Genomic DNA, 14,802 nt, shown 5'->3' on the forward strand with positions numbered 1-14,802 from the left:
TAAATGGGTTTAGCAAGGTAAAGCTGTGACTATGAAGACCTTTAGAAATATATATAATACACATAAAATGCAAAATGCATTGTCTTATTAGGTAAATATTAGGTATCATTAATAGGCATTGAAAATGTACTTCAGCGTGCATTGTAGGCAAGAGGTGGGGGTCGAAATGCATGGATTTGCTTTGCCCCTTGCCTGGCCTCGCTCATTCAGTCGTGGCGTTTGCTCCTTGCCTGCTGTCCCCCACCAAGGGACAGAAAGCAAAATGAGAGCGCAGCTGTGCTCCCCTCTTCTGCCTGCTGTGGGCATCTTGCGTCAGAGCGGAGACTGACATTTCACATGCAGGTCGCAAAACTTCAGCTGCTCCAGTCGTGCTTGCTGCAGGCTTAGACACAAGGTATGAAAACTGCATGTCCCGCAAGGTCACAGTGTCTGCTGGGACAAAACCCTTTGGAGATGCCTCCAACATGGCCTGGCGGCCTCAGGACTGGATGGCTCTGCTGTTCCAGGGTCTTTTGCTTCCTCCAATGCAACGGAGGTTTGGGATTATTATTTTTTTTATTCTCTTCTTGGTTTTTTTCCTATGAATTACAAGCATTCCCTGCAGAAGAACAAGGCATCTGGTGCACTTTCCTCCTACCCCAGCCTAATTGAAGTTTATCCTAATGCGGAATTAATTGCAACCCTCCGAGCGTGGCTGCTTGCATCCCTGGTTGGAAAAGCACCCGGGATCTTCTGGGAGGTTATTCAGCCCTCCGGCTCCTTTTATCTCAGCTAATTGTTGGTGAATTGCAACACAGTCTCTGTGTAGGAGGAGGAATCCTCTGTGCAGCCTTTGTGTGAGTAACCTGCGGGGAGATGGATGACGATGCCGCCCAAGGATGCGGCGTGGGATGCAGGGGTTATTTGGGGGATCTGTGCCCATCCCCGAGGCATCAGGGCCGAGCTGTGCAGTGCGTGGGAGGGCAGCAGGTCGGCACAAGAACAGCTCATGCCGAAATCCTCCTCTGGCATGGCTTGGCCATGAGCTTTAAGTCACGAATGCTTTGCAGCTGGATTTTCTTCTCTTGGACTTTGCCTCTGTGATGGGGAAGTTTCCAGGGCAACTGGTAGGAAAGGGGAAGATGGAGGAGAAAGAAGAGGAGCCATCATTTATGTGTTCATCAAGTACATGCCTAGTGGTGGCATCCCCTGAGGTCTTTATCAAACCAGCCTTTAGGACATGGCTGCTTCTTCACCATGTGGGCATGTATGAGGTTTACGGTTTCCTTTGGACTGATGTAATTTTCCCTTTCGGCTTCCCCTCCCTTTCTCAAACATTTTCTTAACCAATATAATCCAGAAAGAGGGGGGGTGGCGGGGAACCCAAAACTGAACCAGAAGCGTCAAAAAAACATTGGATCAGCAGTTGATGAAGATGCTGCCCAGCAGCTCAGGCAGCGACTTGGTGGGGTTTCTTGCAGCAGCCTTCCTGCAGGTTTAGGTGCTGTCACAGCCAGGCCAGCTGCTGGTCTCTGTTCTTTAGGTGCCTAAATTGCTCTTGAAGCATCTGGCTTCAAAGTCACTTGAGCAATGTTGGAGATGTTCCTCCCACTGCTTCTCAGATTTGCTTCGGCTGCATGTAACAGTGATCTAATTCAAGATCAGAAGCGAGTCTTTCCTCTGATATTTTTAGGGAGGGAAAAGTTTGAAAGCTCATAAAACATTGCGACCCTGTGAGTTTTATTTTTTCTTTCTCATTTTTAAAATTTCTTTTTAACTTTCCTTTATTCCTTTTCCTTCTTTAGCATCAGCGGAAAACAGATCTCTTGATTCAGGCATGACTGAAGCCTTGTTAACCCCATCCCCACCCCCATGAACTCATGGCTGGTGGTTTAGACATGAATACACAAATTACAGCACTTTTCTGTCGGACTTTTCTCCCCCACCCCCAGCCTGGGGACCTTACCCTGGGAATGGCTGGGAAATGGTTGGAGGTGGGAGAGAGCCCTAGGACAGACCCTTTTCAGCCCTAACATTGGGAATAAGCTGCCCTGCACAGGCAGGAGGAGCTCAGCCAGGCACGCCTCCTGCCCGGATTTTTGTTTAAAAAGCAGGTGATTAAACCAGAGGGGAGGATGGGGGAGATGTACATTTAGGTCCTCCTCAGCCCAAGGAGGGTGACTCAAGAATGTCCAGGCCAGGCGTCCTCTTGTTTTCCTCTGGCAGTCTTCTACCCTTGCAGGTCCATGGTTCCAGCCTCAGCACCAGGAGGGGGAAAATGCCCTTTTTATCATTGGAAATGTTGTCGTTCTTCAGCTCATCTCATCCCTAACCTCGAAATACCTTGTGTCAAAGATGAAAGACTTCTATTCTGTTGTAAAAATCAGGCATGTTGTCTTGGTTTCTTTCCTTCTTCTTCAGTAGCAGGTGTGGAGGGGGTTGAGGTTGTCCATCAGGAGTTTGGGGTCTTTAGTAAACTGTATGGAGACCCTAAGTTGAAATAAAAGAGTTCCTACTTGGGTATAAGGAGAAATTTTTCCACCCTGAGGACAGAGGAGCAGGTCAAACAGAGAAGATGTGACCAGATAAAGCCCCAAGCAACCTGGTCTGACCCCAGAGCAGGGCTGGAGACCCATGAGGTCCGTTTCAATCCCAGTCATCTAGGGTTCTGTCAGTTACAGTGCAAAGTAATGAAGCTTTATGTATGTATGTATGTATCTATCTATCTATCTATCTATCTATTTATTTATTTAAATTATTTAGAACTGTTTGAACCTTGAATATTACTACAAGACAGCAGGAAGCATTTGCACCTTCCTCAAAGACAGCTTCCTCTGGATTCCTACCTACCTACCAGCTTGGACATCAGCCGTGAGCTTGTTTCTTTCTAAGGGCTCCACTGTGTGACAGATTTTTACCCAAAGCACTCTGCTAAGTATCAGGAACATATTTTGCTGGGCACCCAATAGTGTAAAAGGTCAAACCCAGACCCAAGAACTGCTTTGGGCTTTCCCCAACACTGTCTAGGTCCTCTGGGCAGCAACAGGGCTGTATACATTGGGTAGAGCACTGTCACGTGAGATTTGTGCCCTGAAAAAAAAAAAAAAAACAACAAAAAACCCCAAAACCCAATCTCCAATTAAGCAGTAAGGGGATTAAGGAAGAGATGAGCAGCTGTGTCTGAGGTGTGTTTAGGAAGGCATTTTCCAAAGCAGTAATTTCACAACACAGGGAATTGAGAATTGGATGGCCAAACCAGCTGAAGGATCTGCTGTTCTTGGGTGCACCACTCCACCCCCGTGGTGGGCTTCAGCTCCATGGTGCCAGGACAAGCTGTGTGGATTCACCTGTCTGCTCACTTCCCACTGCGGATGAAATTCACTTTGCTTTAATTTAATCTGAAGAAAATGAGTTACTCTGCAAGCATGCTAATCTCAAAACACGTTTCTGGGCACAGGAGCTTTTGCCAGGACCTGTCAGGCTCAGTGGAAAACCAAGACTGTGGGCAGGACATTAATCTGCCTGACTCTGTTTCTGGCAACTCAGATCTTTCCAGGCTAATACTTGGCAAGCATTAGATTGATTAAATTATTGATCTTCCATGGTGCTTCGAAGAGCTGATGAGTGCTTTTCATGGTAACTGCTTCTTCTCTTTTACTGATACTATTAATTTATTATAAGAATAATCAGTTTTCCTACAGCTCTCCCCGTGAGCAGAACCCTGGGTACCTCACAACCGAGGCTGGCAGCATTATTGTCATTTTACAGGTGGAGAAACAAAGGATGGAGGATGAAACTCACCATCAGCAAACTGATCAGAAAAAAAATCAGGGTAAAATTCAGAAAACTGCCCCATCAGACCCCGCACCAGCCTCCCTCGAGGAGCATATGGGTAAGATTTGGGTTTTGAAGTGCTGAGTCCCAGCAAACAGGGAGGGTTGGAGGTAGTGTTCGCAAACCGTGCTTTCCATTAATTAATTTACCCATTAAACTAGTTGTCAGCCTGGAAATAAATCTAGGGCCATGCTGGCTCCCTGGTTAGACCATCTGCCTTCCTCTTGCTCCATCTCTGTGTGCAGCTGGGAGGAAGGTCCAGCTCCAGAGCAGAGCCAATGGGCCTGTCCTCCATCCTCTGTCCCCGTTTCCCCAGAGAAAACCACTCCCTCCTGCCTTTTCCCCCAGCCTGGCTTGTCTCCTCAGAGCTGGGATGCTCCTTCCCTCTGCCCCGTGTGAGGGCACGGCATGGCGGTGGTGGCTGTATGGCTGTCGATGGAAGAAAGGCGTCAAACAGGTGAGCAGAGCTCTCGTCTTTGCAAGCGAAGCAATTCCACGTGGCCAGGGCATTCACACCTGGGAATCAGAGCTGGCCACGAGTGGGGAGAACCTTTTCATCAAGTTCCCTTAAGGGGGGGAAGGGAATTAAAGCTGTTGAAAAGCAACATCGCAAATAAAGGTTTCAGCTGAGTAACAGCAGAGGTTTTTTCCTCTTTTTGTGTTGGTTTTTTTTCTCCTTGTCTTCCTTTCCAAAGTACCTCCCCCACCACCCCCAGCATCTAGCCCTTATTCCTGCAGTGCGAGGATGGAGGAGCAGGGACTGGCAGTGATGAGACAAGGGTTTAACCTGCAGGCTGGGGGGCACCTCTGAACCCTGCTGCAGGGAAGGATCACCCACCTGCCCTGCACCCCCCCGACGGGCCCTGTGAGCTGGCTGGCACCTGTGAGTTGGCCTGGGCCAAAATCAGGCAGGGGGGCTACCCAAAAAAGTCAACAGTCTGGAGAGTAAAGGTAAACTAACCAGCCCACGTGCTGTCAGACCGCCTAAAGGAGGCGTGAAGATGGGGCATCAACCCTTTCCCCCGCCCCTGCTGTTACCGTGTTATAAAATTTCCCTTTTTAAAATGACATTTAATCTTGAAAACAGCTTTCCTTCCCCCCCCCCCCCCCCCCCCCCCCCCTTTCTTCTGCACTAATAGCTGGGAAGTTTCCTCTAATTAAATGTATCCGTGGACAGATAATCCTGTTTTGCTTGAGTGTCAATACGGTCCTTTAGCTAAATTAAATATTTTCCCTGCCTGATGTTTATCCTTCCCTGTCTGCCCCTTGGCTCCCTCTTGGAGGTATCTGAAGACTGTCATTCCATTCCCTCTCTTCTCTTTCTTCTTCTGAGCTCATTAAGTCAGGTTTTCTCAGGGTTTTGACTCATGCCTGGTCATTTAAGGGATTCCCATCCTCAAGCATCTGCTCTCACTCTCCAGATGTTTTCACCCCTGCAGCAGAGGTGGGGAGGAGGCAGACATCTCCCCACCTGCCACAGCTAAACCCAGCAGAAACCACCAGCCAGAGCCCCTTTTCCTTGGGTGAGTGAGTCCATCCTTCCCCATCAGGCCCCCTTCAGTGTAGCCCACCTGCAGTGTGGGAAATTGGGACCTCAGCCGGGGCTGGTGCTGCTGCTGCTGCTGCTCTGGACCTCAAGGTCATCTTCAGTACATCCAGCGCATGGAGACAGCCACAGGCCACCAGCACATGTCACTAATGAAAGGTGAAATAACATCCACCTCGGCACTAACCTCAGGGATGTTCTTGGACCTTCCCTCCCGATTTTCTCCCTGCTTTTGCCTGACTTGCGGCAATGGATGGCAGTTTAAGAAGTTAAATATTTGTTGAGTGCCTGCCCCTGTTTTGGGGCTGCACTTGTATTCAGCTTGTGCTCCACGTTCCTGCGTGGCACGGGGGGTCTTCCTCCTTGCAGCTCTTTTTTGACAAGCTCAGCTCCTGGCTGCTTCCCTCTCCCTCCAGTTGTGGGCATCCCAGGGGGGGCATCGCTGCTGGGAAGCCGTGGTTACTTCAATTCTTTGCAGTCTTGTTTATTCCTAATATCCCTGAGATAGTGAGTAAACACAACAGCACCAGGGCCAGCTAGTACAGTGTGACCCCAGCTAAAACATTAACTCTCAACCTCCTGCACCCTCATCCTATTGCCCCTGTCCAAATTCACCCCATAGGCAAGGTGATGTCCCTGTCCCCCAACCCTGAGCAGAGAACAGGAGACCTTTGGGAGGGTGTGAACTCTCCTGCACCAAAACCACGCCGGGAATGGTCCTCACACCGGTGGCATTTCCAGCAGGGCTGCGGCAATGCTCAGTTTGTGAGCTTTGCCCTTTTGAAACCAGGAGCCTTCATCGCAGCTCTGCATTTGTTTATGCTTTCACTTTGCTTCCATCAGCCGTCTTGTCTGGACTAATTCAGCCTTCCTTGCCTCTAACTTTCTGTGATTGTAATAAATAATTTATGTAACAGGCTGAGTCAGGATTTGTTGCCTGGGATAAAGCGCACAATCATCTGCAAAACATGTCTTGGTTTTGCTGTTAGCCTAGAAATAGGGCCACTAATATAATAAACACGTAATAATCCTGGCTCTTCTCCCTCCTACGGTGACATAAATTGGGGGTGACACTTGCTTGGTAACTGCAGCTACTCGGTTGTGCCATGAGCGTGTGGGATAAAGTGCCAAAGAGATGAATCTACAAGGTCTTCTAGATCTGGCAGGGAAATAAAAGCTGGTCTGGCAGGGACCAAATCCTGGCAGTCACCGGCAGACGCAATCTTTGAACTCACGAGCATGGGCATGTGCTATGCAAGAAATTCAGTGGGCCCCCAGTATACCTCAGCAATTCCAGGCTGAGGGGTGGTGGGGCGTGGGGTGTGGGTGTGGAGAAAGCTGTTTTGATGGGAGAAAAAAAAGTAACCTGTTTTTTCTGCACCTCAAACTGAAAGTCCCCCCTCGTCTTTACTGTCCTTTCCCACCCCCTTTGTTTTGCTCAGGTGTTCCCTGCTCTGTGTCCTACAGCCACATCCCTGGAGGACCTCAGTCTGGAAGGATGTGTGGTGGGAAGGGCTGGGGGAGGCTGTTTTCCTGCATCTACCCTCAAGGTGATGCACTCCTGAACATGACCCCCATGGATGAGTAAAGCCAGCAGCGTTTTGCTGCCACAGATGGCCACACAGGTCTTGGTTTGGGCCTGACATCTCAAGCCACAGGTGCACCAGCCCATTGGAGACCTCTCTGGAGGAACCAAACTAGGATGGCATGCCAGATTTTAAATGAATATACATGTATCTGTGTAATAGGCAGTGATACAGCATTTGGTACATCTTGAAAGAACATTCAGCTTCACTGATTTTTGGCATGCTTGCCCCAATGCACAAGAGCCATGGGGGACTCCACCCTCCAGTCTGGGTGCTTGAAGGGGTGGAAATGCTTCCCTTGAGGGCAGCAAACCCTTCCTTTGGTGTAATCGCCTCTGATGATGCCCTCACACTTGGTGCTGCCCCAGGGCTGGGGCTGGGTCCCCAGCCCAGGTCCCAGCTCCCTTCTCAAGTGTGTCCCACTGGAGTCTCAATATGAAGTCCACAAAAACGTATTTCAAAATCTATGTGCATTTCCCAATCAGACTAATTGGTTAGTCACTGTAAAAATCCAGCACTTTTGCATTATACAGCAAACCTTCACTCAGAGGGGATGGACGGACCTGGGGAAACTGCTTGATGGACAAGTCACCTGAAATAACCCCTCGTGTGTCTGGAGTCTCAGCAGCTCCTGGAAAATGAGCTGCATGATCAACACTGCGGCATCAACACCTGCTGATGCAGCACTGCTAATTATAGAGCCAAGGCTCGAGCAGCACAGCACAATTAGCATTTCTTAGACAAGGCTACGAGAGGTGAGCACTGCTCAGCTGGCCTCAGACCTCCAGGCTGAAGGTGACAACACGATGCCCACTGAGAGCTGCCCCCCCACGGTGGCAGTCCCATGGTGAGCGGCACAGGTTTATACCCTGCTGCTCTGAGGGTGATGTTTGGGCTCATAGTCCAGCCTTTAATATCAGAGCAATAAATCACACGTGGTATTTGCAGGAAGGCCAGATGCTCCCTGCTGGTGGTGCCAGTGGGAGGGAGGGAAGTGGTGAGAGCAAGACATTCAGGCTTGCGGTGCCCATCCTCTGTATCATTCATTTGCATTGTTCCCCAAGGCTCTGTTGAAAAGCGTGAAGTGTAATTTTCAGCACTAAAATGCCAGCATCTTACCACCACCCATCTCTACATGTGTAGCTGTTTCCTTCCAGAGGAGGCATTTTTCTAAAGATAAAAATAATTGCATATTTTGATCAGACTAAGTAGCTCTTTCCCTGTGCTTGCTGGGTTTTGGACCATTTGGCAAGCTAACGTTACCACATTAAAATCCTATACAACATAATCCTCACTGCAGTGCCCTGTAGAACCACCATCATCAAGCTCGAGGAAACCTCATTTTCCTCAAGAGCAGTAAGGAGACACATGAAAGGAGAAGAGAGGAGTGGAGAAGGGAGGGGAAGGGAGGAGAGGAGAGGAGAGGAGAGGAGAGGAGAGGAGAGGAGAGGAGAGGAGAGGAGAGGAGAGGAGAGGAGAGGAGAGGAGAGGAGAGGAGAGGAGAGGAGAGGAGAGGAGAGGAGAGGAGAGGAGAGGAGAGGAGAGGAGAGGAGAGGAGAGGAGAGGAGAGGAGAGGAAAAAAAGAGAAAAAAGCCTCTGTGTACCATTATAATTTATTCCTCTCCAGTAAAAGCCATGCATATTCCAGTACAGTTGTTCCAGCTGTTCTGTTAATGCTGGACTGTGCAAAAAACAAATCAGGATTTATTGGTTACAAGAGGCAGCTGAGGCAGAGGGAAGGCTCCTTAGCTTGGTATAACACAGACAGATGGACACGGGGGATCTGTTTCCAGGTGTTTCTCCAACTGGACTGGCATAAGGGCAGCATCTGTGCTGGCACAAGCCACCCATGCCTGTGCTACAAAAACAAGGTGAGAAACAGTGAACAGTGCGACTGAGATGAGCCTGCAGAGGCTCAGCCCGGGGCTGTCTCTGCTGCAGCTTCTCTGCATCAGTCAAAGGGGTTATAAGAACGGGACAGGACTGCTGTACCAGTCACCCGCATGTGCCAGTCACCCACGGTCGTATGGCTGACACTCACCAGAAGCAGATGTCTGGGAGAGGCATAATAACAAGTAATGACATTTCCCCTGCAAACCCGCCTGCCTCTGAGCGTCTGTGGCTTGGGGAGAGCCTGCAGCAGCTGGGGGCTCTGCATGACCCTCCATGGGTGTCTCTCCTGTGACCACCCAAGATCCTCTGGGGAGAGCAGGACCAGCCTTTGCCACCCAAAGCTTCCTTGCCTGACTTTGTACTAAACACTGGCTGATTTGTCTGTTTTGAGCCTGGCACCTTCAGTTGATGCCCTTATCTATTTATTTGTTTAATTTATTTTAATTTTATTTTTCATTGGATGAAGCACTGAGCAGCCTGCCTTCTCCTAATTTCATATGCCTCATCATCCTTATCCTCCAGGAATCTCTCAAAGACAGAGATCCCTGACCTGCAGGACGCTGCAGGAGCTGTTTCATCTTCCCTGCATCCTTTCTTCAAAATTCTCCCCTTCTGCCCCTGGTAAGCTGTGATGCCAGATGAGGCAGGACTGCATCCACATCAGGATTATACCCTGACAGCATTACTGCTGCAGAAGAAAGTGCCAGCCCTGACCAAAGTCCCCTCTGAGGCAGTTGCCAGGGACCTCATCAGGGATAGAATATTTAACATCACCATGGCAGAATCAAACATCACCAGGCAATCACTCAACTGGAAAAATAACTCAGGTGCTGTGTAACAAGATCTGACAGAAATGTAGCAGTAAATGATTTAATTACTAAAATTATTTCAGTGATGATGCCAGGATGGATGCAGAGGTGCTGGGTCCCTCCAGCTTACAGCAGCATCCTCCTGTAGCCCAGGGGCAAGCCGTTAGCCTCCCATCTCACCATCAATATACTACAGAATTGAATTATACCAATAGCATAGCTGGTAGTATGTAGATATGCACTGAAATGTTCCATACAGTGAGGCCCCCAGCAGTCCTGTTTCCCCTTCAGTCACCTCTCTCAGCCCCATTTCCCATCTCCTGTCTCATGCCATCTTTCCTCTGTACCCTCTTAAAATCGTTTCTTTCAGCTGGGAGCGAGGAATATCCTCTCTGTTTATGAGTATGATATCCCCACCAGGTCTTACTTTTCCAGTTCCTTTGGAGACATATGCAAAAGACCTGTTTTTCAGAGAAGAAATTCAGCATTTCCCAGGAACTGGGTCTCTTTGACAAATGGCAGTGTTATGTCTTGTCCCCAAAAGCATCCAGCCCTTGGTTTAATACTGGCTGTCCTGGGACCCATTGCTCCATCAATCTGGCCTCTGGGTTAGTGTTGGAGCACCAGGACGTTCTGATCTGGTAGGATTTTCTACCCCCTCTGAAGGTGGCAAATGGCAGATCCCCTTCTTTCCTAGCACTTTGCAAGGAAACTGCTTGTATACCTTCTTGACAAGGAGCGTAACTTCTGCTTCAGCACCATCAGGGCTTTCCTGCCTCACCCAGGATTTCTGGCTTATGAACCGGCTCCCAGGGCAAGCCACTGAAAACCTCCTACCTGACGTAAGGCACGAGCCGATTTCATCATCCCAAAAGCTTTCCAGGAAGCCCTGGGTCAGCTCATCTTCCAGTACCCAGCCCATCACCCTGACCTCCGCAGCAGTGGTCAGGCTTGGGGACCAGAGATGCCATCACAGAAATGGGCCAGAAAACTCACCATCTGGGGGGAATTCCTTATCGCAGGTCTTTCCGCTGGGGTTTTGAAAGCAGATCACCTCCAGCAGGGCTGGAGCTCTTGCCAGTGTCTTTCTGAATGGTTTTCGCCCTCTGGAGGCTGGCATTAAAGGAGGAAATGCAAGAGGGAAAAAAAAAAATGGCTAAATCTTACATTTGCAGAAATGCAGCCCCCATGAGAATAAACCTGCAAAGACCTGGTGGACTTCAAAATGCTTCTCTTGAAAAGCTGATCATGGGCAAGGACAACTCTTGCATGGCATTGAAAACCTTGGTGGGACCCAGAGATGTTGATGGTGCAGGGAAGATGAAACAGCTCCTGCAGCGTCCTGCAGGTCAGGGATCTCTGTCTTTGAGAGATTCCTGGAGGATAAGGATGATGAGGCATATGAAATTAGGAGAAGGCAGGCTTCTCAGTGCTTCATCCAATGAAAAATAAAATTAAAATAAATTAAATAAATAAATAGATAAGGGCATCAACTGAAGGTGCCAGAGATGTTGCGCTCAGCCTTGGCCTTCCCATTCTTGCTGCAATAGCACTGAAAAATGTCCAGATCAGGTTGAATCATGCTTCCTTGACAATTCCAGATCAGATCTGCTGATCTGGTTCATTTTACAATTATTTTGTTCCCCTTCTTTTCTTCCCCCATCTTTGCCTTAAGTTGTGCATTATAAAGGACTACGTGGAGGCTAAAATGCACATAACATTTCTAATTTTCAAAATTAAATGTTTGGATATCCTTTGAAATTCCTGTAGTTTATCCTCATCAGACACAGCTCCATTCATTTGCTTGCAATTAGAACCAGGGGAGAAAAACAGTAGTTTTTTTCCTTGACACAAAATACTGGGGGACAAAGGGTGACACTGAAACCTGAGCTCAGCTGTGGTTTGCACTGGGCTTGGTCTAGCAGAATCTACATATCTATTTGATTTTATTTCCCTATATCTTTCTGCTGTGACTCCGTCCCAGTTCCCTGGTCACCCTGATAGCCTCTAAGGTCCTCCTGTTCCTCTGGATTTTTCTTGCCAGCTTCTGTTGAGCAAACACACAGCTCAGCCTCACAACTCTCAGGAAGAACACAAAAAGTGCTGTGCATGGAGGCACGATGCCAAGAACATGCCCAATGAAGGCCATTGTCCAGGCGTGGGTGGTGTGATCCAGTGAGCTGGAGGCAGAGCTGCAGAACGTCCCCTCCCGACCAATGCTCCTACACAGGACACCCTGTATTTTGTGTTTGCTCTCTTCCAGCCATGCCAGGTCCTTACATGTCTGCCAAAATGACAGCTTGAAGCCAGATGTGTGAAAGATAGGTAGGTCCTAGCTCCTACCAGCAGCATAAACACCCATGGGTGCTGACACAGGTGAGGATCCTATATAGGAATGATGCTCCTAAACACCTTTGTGGATGTGGATCTTGTTTCCAGACCTCAAACCACGTAACAGATGTGAGATGCACCAAGGATGATTAGATTTCCATAGCCTTAGAAGCATTTGCCCACTGCTTCTTACACCTACTGTTCACTCGTCTGTAAGCGGGAGTTGCCTGCCTGTGGTCTGTGCACCTCAAGAGCTCAAAAATTTCCCATATCCCACCAATATGTCCCAGGTCTACATCACCACGTATGGCTGGAAGAGAAGATGTTTAATACCATGAAGCGGTCAAGTGCCCCACTGTTACCCTCTCCAGCTTTATGCCCAGCCTTGACAGGGTGCCGGCCTCCACCTCTGCAACATTCAACACTTCTGCGTGGGTCCGGCTCCATCCTACAGGACTGCTGAAGGGAAAGGCAGAAGCCTTTTACAAGGGGAAAACCAGAGATTGTGGGAAAACAAAAGTCCAGACAGGAGAGGGATGAGAAAGAAAACCTAGATGGGATTGACCACATTCTTGGTCCTTGACCCAGAGAAGTGGCCAAGTTTTAGCCAGTGCCACCTGTCTGGTCTCACAGACTAGGTTTGGGTTGGCCTTTAGATTCTCTGCAGGGCTGATTTGACCTCCCATCCCTGAGCTTGTCGAGGTCCTGCTCTGCTGCCCATCAGTACAGGGTCCACAGGTCGCCCAGTCATTCAGAGGCTGCTCTGGGCCAATAGCTCATCAGCTGTCCAGGGCCACCACCAGCCACCGTGGTTCCTTGGTGCCAACACCAGCAAACCTGTGCGGGGCTCAGCTCAACAAGTTTTGATGCTTCTTGATCCCTCAGCACCTGAACACACAACCACGAGCTCAGCTCCCTGGATCTCCACACAGGACCTGAGAATATGTCCATTTACCTCCAAGAGTGACTCTTCCCACACTTGGATAAGTCTGAACTTGGGAAACAGGCTTCTACAACTCTAACCAAAAGGAAAAAAGCCACAATTCACTTGCAGCTCCCTCTACCTCAATAAAAACCCAAGACCATTACCTACTGTACACTAGTGGGGAACCATGTGCATCCATAAGACTTCAGGGGAGCTCACAGCTGTTGTAGCCAGGTGGTGGTGGCAGGTAGCTCCTCCATGGGAACTCTTTTGGTGTGTAAGCAACTATTTGGTGTAAGAAAGTGTGCTACTAAGTTGGGTTCGCTCTCAGTGATTCTCAGTACAAGAACTGTGGGAAGGTGTGTGGGGGTAGAAGATGGAAGGTGGTGGAAGAAAGTTGCTCTGTCCTGATTCCCATTTTAGGGGGTTTGAGGGAAATTTTGACAGGATGGCTCCCTGGCCATCTTATTGGTTGTGGTCGAGGGCTGAAAAAAGAGTTTTCCCCCTCTTTTCAGGGATATTATATAGTGACAATGAAGCAAATCTAGCAAAAGAGGAGCACCTGTCACCACACAGCAGGACAAAGCTGGGACAGGAGACACTTGTCACATAACCCCCAGCAGTTCTGGGTACCACTAGAGTAGGGAGCAGGACATCGGTTAAACCTAATTATCACAATACCTGTGCAGCCCAGCCCCTCCTGAGAGCAGTATCATTCCCAGCTCCTGTAGGCAGTAAAATATTTAATCATTTAATGCTGTGCTCTAGGCTAGAGGTAAATACGTTTTGGTGGAGGAGCGGAGGTCAATGCAGTTCAGTGGTGGAGCAGATCTGGTGTGTGCCGATGTTACTGACCCGGAGCAGAAGCCAGAAGGGTGCTTTCATAGCACGTGGTGACAGGGGTACAGTCGCGGGGATGTGATCATTACTGCAGATCTGGGGTCAGCTTTGTCAGTGCTTTACAGGGAACCCAGGCAGGCGCCAGCGATGTTTTGAATTCTGTCTGCAGGGCTGGGATTTGTACAGCTGAACAAGTTTTAATGTGATGTTTTCGGAGGCAATAGATGTGGAAGCCCAAAGTGCCACTATTACAAAACTCCAGTCCAAGCAGAGGCACATTTTAAATAAGCAATAAAGATGCAAGAGCAAGGCAGCACCAAATAGCAATTCCACTGAAAGACCACAAAGCCATGACCAGGCACAACCTGATTTTTTATGCATGTTAAAGTAATTGGAAAGTTGCCTTTTACTTGTTCCTCATCTTATTCAAGGACCTGCTGCTATGAGGACGTGGGGTCATTTTTCAGTGTTGCTAGCACTCAGCACAATTTCTTGGCTGGGTTTCACAGCAGGCCAGTAAACACTTACTTGCTTGTTTACTGGAAAAGCAAGGATTTCAGACCTTCTTTAGAAGATGTTTTAATCTTCTTACACTTGGATAAGCAGGTCAGCAGTTCAACCTTGAACCGACAAAAGGGTCTGCCATCACCTTACCTTCCATCTCAGCCGGCACAGGTATGCAGGAACAAGGAAACCAAGGAGTGCACACATGGCTGAGTCTCTGCGGCTTTAGCATGTTTCCTCATGCCTGATGTGCACGAGCCATATATAGCAAAACGCGAAAATTTGACTCAGCTTGGCCTATGCCGAACATCAGTTGGAGCCCCAGCAAGTAAACAAACCTGTATCATTCTCCAGCCGAGCTGTCAAGAGACTTCAATCTGTAGCCAGAATTCAATGGGTGCCACACTGCCAGACTGTGTCCACAGCTTGCTGCTGAGAAGGAAAAACCATTGCTGTTGAGCTCTCCTTCGGTTTATCTGGGTGTACACGGAGACCTAATCCTGCAGACTGATTCTCAGCTGGCCTGGCCATAGGAGAAAGAAAGGGAAGGCCACC

The sequence above is a fragment of the Falco rusticolus genome, chromosome 6 (genome assembly GCF_015220075.1).
Source record: "Falco rusticolus isolate bFalRus1 chromosome 6, bFalRus1.pri, whole genome shotgun sequence".
Lineage (NCBI taxonomy): Eukaryota > Metazoa > Chordata > Aves > Falconiformes > Falconidae > Falco > Falco rusticolus.